This window comes from Oncorhynchus keta, chromosome 35 (assembly GCF_023373465.1).
Source record: "Oncorhynchus keta strain PuntledgeMale-10-30-2019 chromosome 35, Oket_V2, whole genome shotgun sequence".
NCBI lineage: Eukaryota > Metazoa > Chordata > Actinopteri > Salmoniformes > Salmonidae > Oncorhynchus > Oncorhynchus keta.
In genome coordinates, this window is record NC_068455.1 from 4,935,712 (window position 1) to 4,941,474 (window position 5,763).

Consider the following 5,763-nt stretch of genomic DNA (forward strand, 5'->3'; position numbering starts at 1 on the left):
GGAACCGTATTTAGGCAGCCTGAGTTTCGCTTTGTATTTTGTGGGTGTTTGTTCCTGTCTCTGTGTTGTAGTCACCAGATAGGCTGTAATTAGTTTCACGTTCCGTTCTGTTGTTTTTGTATTTCAGTTATTTCATGCACCGCTATTCTGTTCATTAAAGTCATGAGTAACCTACACGCTGCATTTTGGTCCGACTTTCTTCATTCAACAGACGAACGACGTTACAGAAGGGCTATATAAATCAATTTGATTTGATTTTGATTTGAGTTGATTGATGGTTAAAAGGAAATATTCACCCATCCTGAATGTTATATTATTTTATCTCTGAGTGAGGTCCTATCGATGCCATGGGTCATTTCATGTCTTAATGTGTATCTGAGTTGTTGGCATTCAAGCAGGCAGACATTCTTCTGGTGTGACGTAGTACTGTGATAAAGTGATAACGAGTGGCCCACCTCCCGGCCCGCTCAGTGATCACAGGCTACACAGCTGATGCCTTCCGGACTCTTCCCCAACACTGCATGAACTACACTAGTCCACCAGATCCTTGCAGTAAGCTCTGGACCTTTGCATCGGATCATCGCTGCTAGCTAGCTGCTACCGAGAGGCTATAGTGGCTAACGCCCCTGTCCTGAAGCTAGCACCAGTTAGCTGTGAGCCAGGCGTATCTCACGGCTAGCAAACAAAATTACTACAACCACAATACTTCTTTCGCCAACTGGCCTGGACTCTTTGCCGACACGAAGCCCCGCCGTTCCACCACGACTGGTCTGCCGACGTAACTCCATCCGCTGTGCCCCCAACCGGCCTTTGCCAGAAGTCGGAGCAAGCGCTTCTACTAGCCCCAGTCTGCCAACTTTACACGCTGTGTCCCCAGCTTGCTAGGTAGTAGACGTCGGAGCAGGTGCTTCTACTAGCCCCGGCCTGCTATCTTTAAACGCTGTGTCCCCAGCTTGCTAGGTAGTAGACGTGGGAGCAGGTGCTTCTACTAGCCCCAGTCTGCTAACTTTAAACACTGTGTCCCCAGCTTGCTAGGTAGTAGACGTGGGAGCAGGTGCTTCTACTAGCCCCAGTCTGCTAACTTTAAACGCTGTGTCCCCAGCTTGCTAGGTAGTAGACGTCGGAGCAGGTGCTTCTACTAGCCCCGGCCTGCTAACTTTAAACGCTGTGTCCCCAGCTTGCTAGGTAGTAGACGTGGGAGCAGGTGCTTCTACTAGCCCCAGTCTGCTAACTTTAAACACTGTGTCCCCAGCTTGCTAGGTAGTAGACGTGGGAGCAGGTGCTTCTACTAGCCCCGGCCTGCTAACTTTAAACGCTGTGTCTCCAGCTTGCTAGGTAGTAACAACTACCCAGCGTCATCCCTGTTCCATCTATTGCTGTTCACTGGACCCTATGATCACCTGGCTACATAGCTGATGCCTGCTGGACTGTCCATTAATCACAGTACTCCATTTTGTTTATTTGTTGTTTATCTGTCGGCCCCAGCCTCCAACTCAGGCCCTGTGTGTAGTTAACTGACCCTCTCTGCTCTTTCATCTCCATTTTACCTGTTGTTGTTGTCTTAGCTGATTAGCTGCTGTTGTCTTACTCGTCGTTGTCTTAGCTAGCTCTCCCAATAAACACTTGTGATTGCTTTGTGCCTCGCTTTATGTCTCTCTCAAATGTCAACATTCCTTGTGTATTGTTGTTTAGGATAGTTATCATTGTTTTAGATTACTGCGGAGCGCCTAGTCCAACTCAACATGCCTCTGAGACCTCCTCCCAGCCATACTCATGTCTCTACTACTCAGCCATCCTCAGGTCTCCACCACTCAGCCATCCTCAGGCCTCTACCACTCAGCCATCCTCAGGTCTCTACCACTCAGCCATCCTCAGGTCTCTACCACTCAGCCTGGCCCAGGCTCCCTAGGTGCCTCCCATACCACATTCCATAGCCCAGGCCACCTAGAGCCCTTCAACACCAGAGCCCTCAGACCCCTCCCTCCCATGCCACCGGCCCTGTCTCAGACCACCCTCCCATGCCACCGGCCCTGTCTCAGACCCCTGGCCCTCCAATACCACCGGCCCTGTCTCAGACCCCTTAAGGCCCTCCCATGCCACCGGCCCTGTCTCAGACCTCTTAAGGCCCTCCCATGCCACCGGCCCTGTCTCAGACCCCTTAAGGCCCTCCAATACCACCGGCCCTGTCTCAGACCCCTTAAGGCCCTCCCATGCCACCGGCACTGTCTCAGACCCCCTAAGGCCCTCCCATGCCACCGGCCCTGCCTCAGGCCCCGTAGGGCCCTCCAATACCACCGGCCCTGGTCCAGGCACCCATACCTAAACTATATAAACTAGCCACTTATAACAGTATCATTACCATCTGGTTGATATCAAATGGTTCATAGCAAAGTGTTGTTGAAGTGGTTGAAGACAGGTGCAGGTGTATAGAGCTGTAGTCAGTATTATATGAGAGGATCAGAGAGGGTTTTTGTAGAGGAGAGAGGGTATAGTGAAACACTGTGCTTCACTAGCAGCACAGAAATACACTGCACTGTCTTCAGCTTCTGTCACTTTGGGAAAATGTAGATATGCCATTTTATTAGCTGCAGCATCTCCACTGACATCAAAACGCCCTTTAAAGGAATCTTCCACCGTTGGACTGGTGAATCTCACATACCCAATGAGTTTCAGACCAGTGTTTTGGGCTGACTGTTGGTACCACAGTATCGTGTTGTAGCTTGAAACAGTGTGGCTGCAGGTGAGATTAACTTTGTCTTCAGGTCCTTTTAGTATTGCAGTAGGAGTCTGGTGAACTTTGTCTGTTTGTGACAGCCCTGTGGATGAAAACAGACCATCTGAAATATCCAGTATTACTCAGCATATTGACAGCAATATATTTCAGTAGTAAATCTATCTTTCATGAGGGATTTAGTACCTGTCACCCATAGTGGTAGAGTTGCTACATGTATGAGAAGCTTGATCATGTTGATGGTTCTGGAGAGAAGAGTCACATGGACAAGGAGAAAGGGTGTTCAGATAGTCAGAGATGTCATGTCATCTAGTGGGAGTGTCAAATGTATGTCAGCATCCCAAATGGCACCCTATTCCCTTTCTAGTGCACTACTTTAGACCAGAGCCCATAGGGGGGAGAGGAGAATAAGTCAATAGAGAAGGGGAGCTGAACTGAGCTGCCGGAGGGGAAGGAAATGACAGCACTTTGACGTCAGAACTTGTGTTGATATTCGAGCAGATACCTTCACCTACAGGTCTCCTGTTCAACTTTAAGGTGTATTGTGGAACATACCGGTATCTACATCATTAAATTATTTGTCTTTTTTAGTCTTTAGATTTGATCTGTGTTATAGATTCTGCAATCATCACATTAGACACAGGCTGTAATTTGAAGAAATACCTGAAGCGTTTCTTCAAGACAACAACCACATTATTTGGTTTTAGAGGTTTTATATCAACTTCCTCCATGTGCTCAGACATCTATAGCGGTGGACAGCAGGTGTGCTGGGTGTTGATGTACACTGCAGTTATGGAGTAAAGGATCAGAAGGGGCTTTTGGAGAAGAGAGAAGGGGATCTACATCACTGTGTTGACTTCAGGTCAGAACAGTAATACACTGTGTTGACTTCAGAACAGTAATACACTGGACTGACTTCAGATCAGAACAGTAAAACACTGAACTGACTTCAGAACAGTAATACACTGTGTTGACTTCAGAACAGTAATACACTGTGTTGACTTCAGGTCAGAACAGTAATACACTGTGTTGACTTCAGATCAGAACAGTAATACACTGGACTGACTTCAGATCAGAACAGTAATACACTGGACTGACTTCAGATCAGAACAGTAATACACTGGACTGACTTCAGAACAGAACAGTAATACACTGGACTGACTTCAGAACAGAACAGTAATACACTGGACTGACTTCAGAACAGAACAGTAATACACTGGACTGACTTCAGATCAGAACAGTAATACACTGGACTGACTTCAGATCAGAACAGTAATACACTGAACTGACTTCAGATCAGAACAGTAATACACTGGACTGACTTCAGATCAGAACAGTAATACACTGGACTGACTTCAGATCAGAACAGTAATACACTGGACTGACTTCAGATCAGAACAGTAATACACTGAACTGACTTCAGATCAGAACAGTAATACACTGGACTGACTTCAGATCAGAACAGTAATACACTGGACTGACTTCAGATCAGAACAGTAATACACTGGACTGACTTCAGGTCAGAACAGTAATACACTGCACTGACTTCAGATCAGAACAGTAATACACTGACTTCAGGTCAGAACAGTAAAACACTGGACTGACTTCAGATCAGAACAGTAATACACTGTGTTGACTTCAGATCAGAACAGTAATACACTGGACTGACTTCAGATCAGAACAGTAAAACACTGGACTGACTTCAGATCAGAACAGTAATACACTGTGTTGACTTCAGATCAGAACAGTAATACACTGACTTCAGATCAGAACAGTAATACACTACACTGACTTCAGATCAGAACAGTAAAACACTGGACTGACTTCAGGTCAGAACAGTAAAACACTGGACTGACTTCAGGTCAGAACAGTGAGTGAGAGAGATAGAGAGAGAGTGTAGTCATGTGAATCACATCTATGCAGGGGAGAGAGAGAAAGAGAGAGGGTGAGAGGGGAGAGATAGAAATGGAGTAATGGAATTTGACATTGTAACATTGCATAATGTATGTTAATGAGTGATGACAGTAAACTGCAAATACTGGTATACTGTACCAGGACAGATATCACCTTATGCCATCATCCATCTGTGTTTATTCATTGGCACTGAGTCAAAGTCAAACCTCAGATGCAGGTGTTCTGAGCCGTGGTCTAATATTACCATCAGACAGGGTTTTAGTAGAGAACAGGATGAAGTCTACATCACTGTGTTGGCTGGCTGCACAGTAATAAACTGCACTGTGTTCAGGTCCTCTCAGACTCACTAGATGAAGATAAGCCTCTTTCCCACCATCTCCACTCACATTGAAGTGCTTTTCAAATGATTTCTCCATGGTTATTAACTTATAATTTGCATAACCAATGAGTTTCATAGCAGTGTCTCCTGCTGACTGTTTGTACCATAGTATCACGTAGTAGTTAGGGATCGTATGGCTGCAGGTGAGTTGAACATTTCCTCCAGGACCTTCTGTTAGTGCCACAGGCCTCTGATGAACCATGCTACTAAACAACTGCCCTGTGGACAGAGAGAGAGAGGAGAGAGAGGGGAGAGAAGGTGACAGAGAAAGAGAGGAGAGACGGAGAGAGGAGAGAAGGTGACAGAGAAAGAGAGGAGAGAGAGAGAGAGAGAGGAAGGGAGAGAGAGAAGAGGGGAGAGAAGGAGAGAGAGAGAGGAGAGAGGTAGAGAAAGGATATTTTATTCAGTTTGATGACATTCGTAGTATTGTTAGGCTTCTCATCGTAAGTGATGTAATACCTGTCACCCAGAGTGGTAGAGCTGCCAGGTGAATCAGAACTCTGAACATCATGATGAAGAAAAAGATAATGATGAAGATGATGAATATGCTGAGGAAGACGATGATGATGTGATATGAGTGTCTCCTGGATGAAGCTCTGAGGTAAAAGGAGATTGGCTGATGTAGTAGCATGTTTCCTTCAGGGTGGTGGATAGTGACAGTGTTAGAGGGAGTGTCAGGAAGCCTGTACTGTAAAGCTTGCTGATAGGACCTCACTGTGAACATGACTGATTACATGAT

General features: G+C 46.1%; 1 long non-coding RNA gene across 1 annotated transcript; it reads left to right on the forward strand.

Moving 5' to 3' along the window:
* The first annotated feature begins 235 nt into the window (after nt 1–235).
* Nucleotides 236–1,633, forward strand: LOC127915736 (uncharacterized). The gene is made up of 2 exons (XR_008091882.1): nt 236–885; nt 1,111–1,633. It is a non-coding gene; the product is annotated as an uncharacterized LOC127915736 (long non-coding RNA).
* The last annotated feature ends 4,130 nt before the right edge of the window (nt 1,634–5,763 follow it).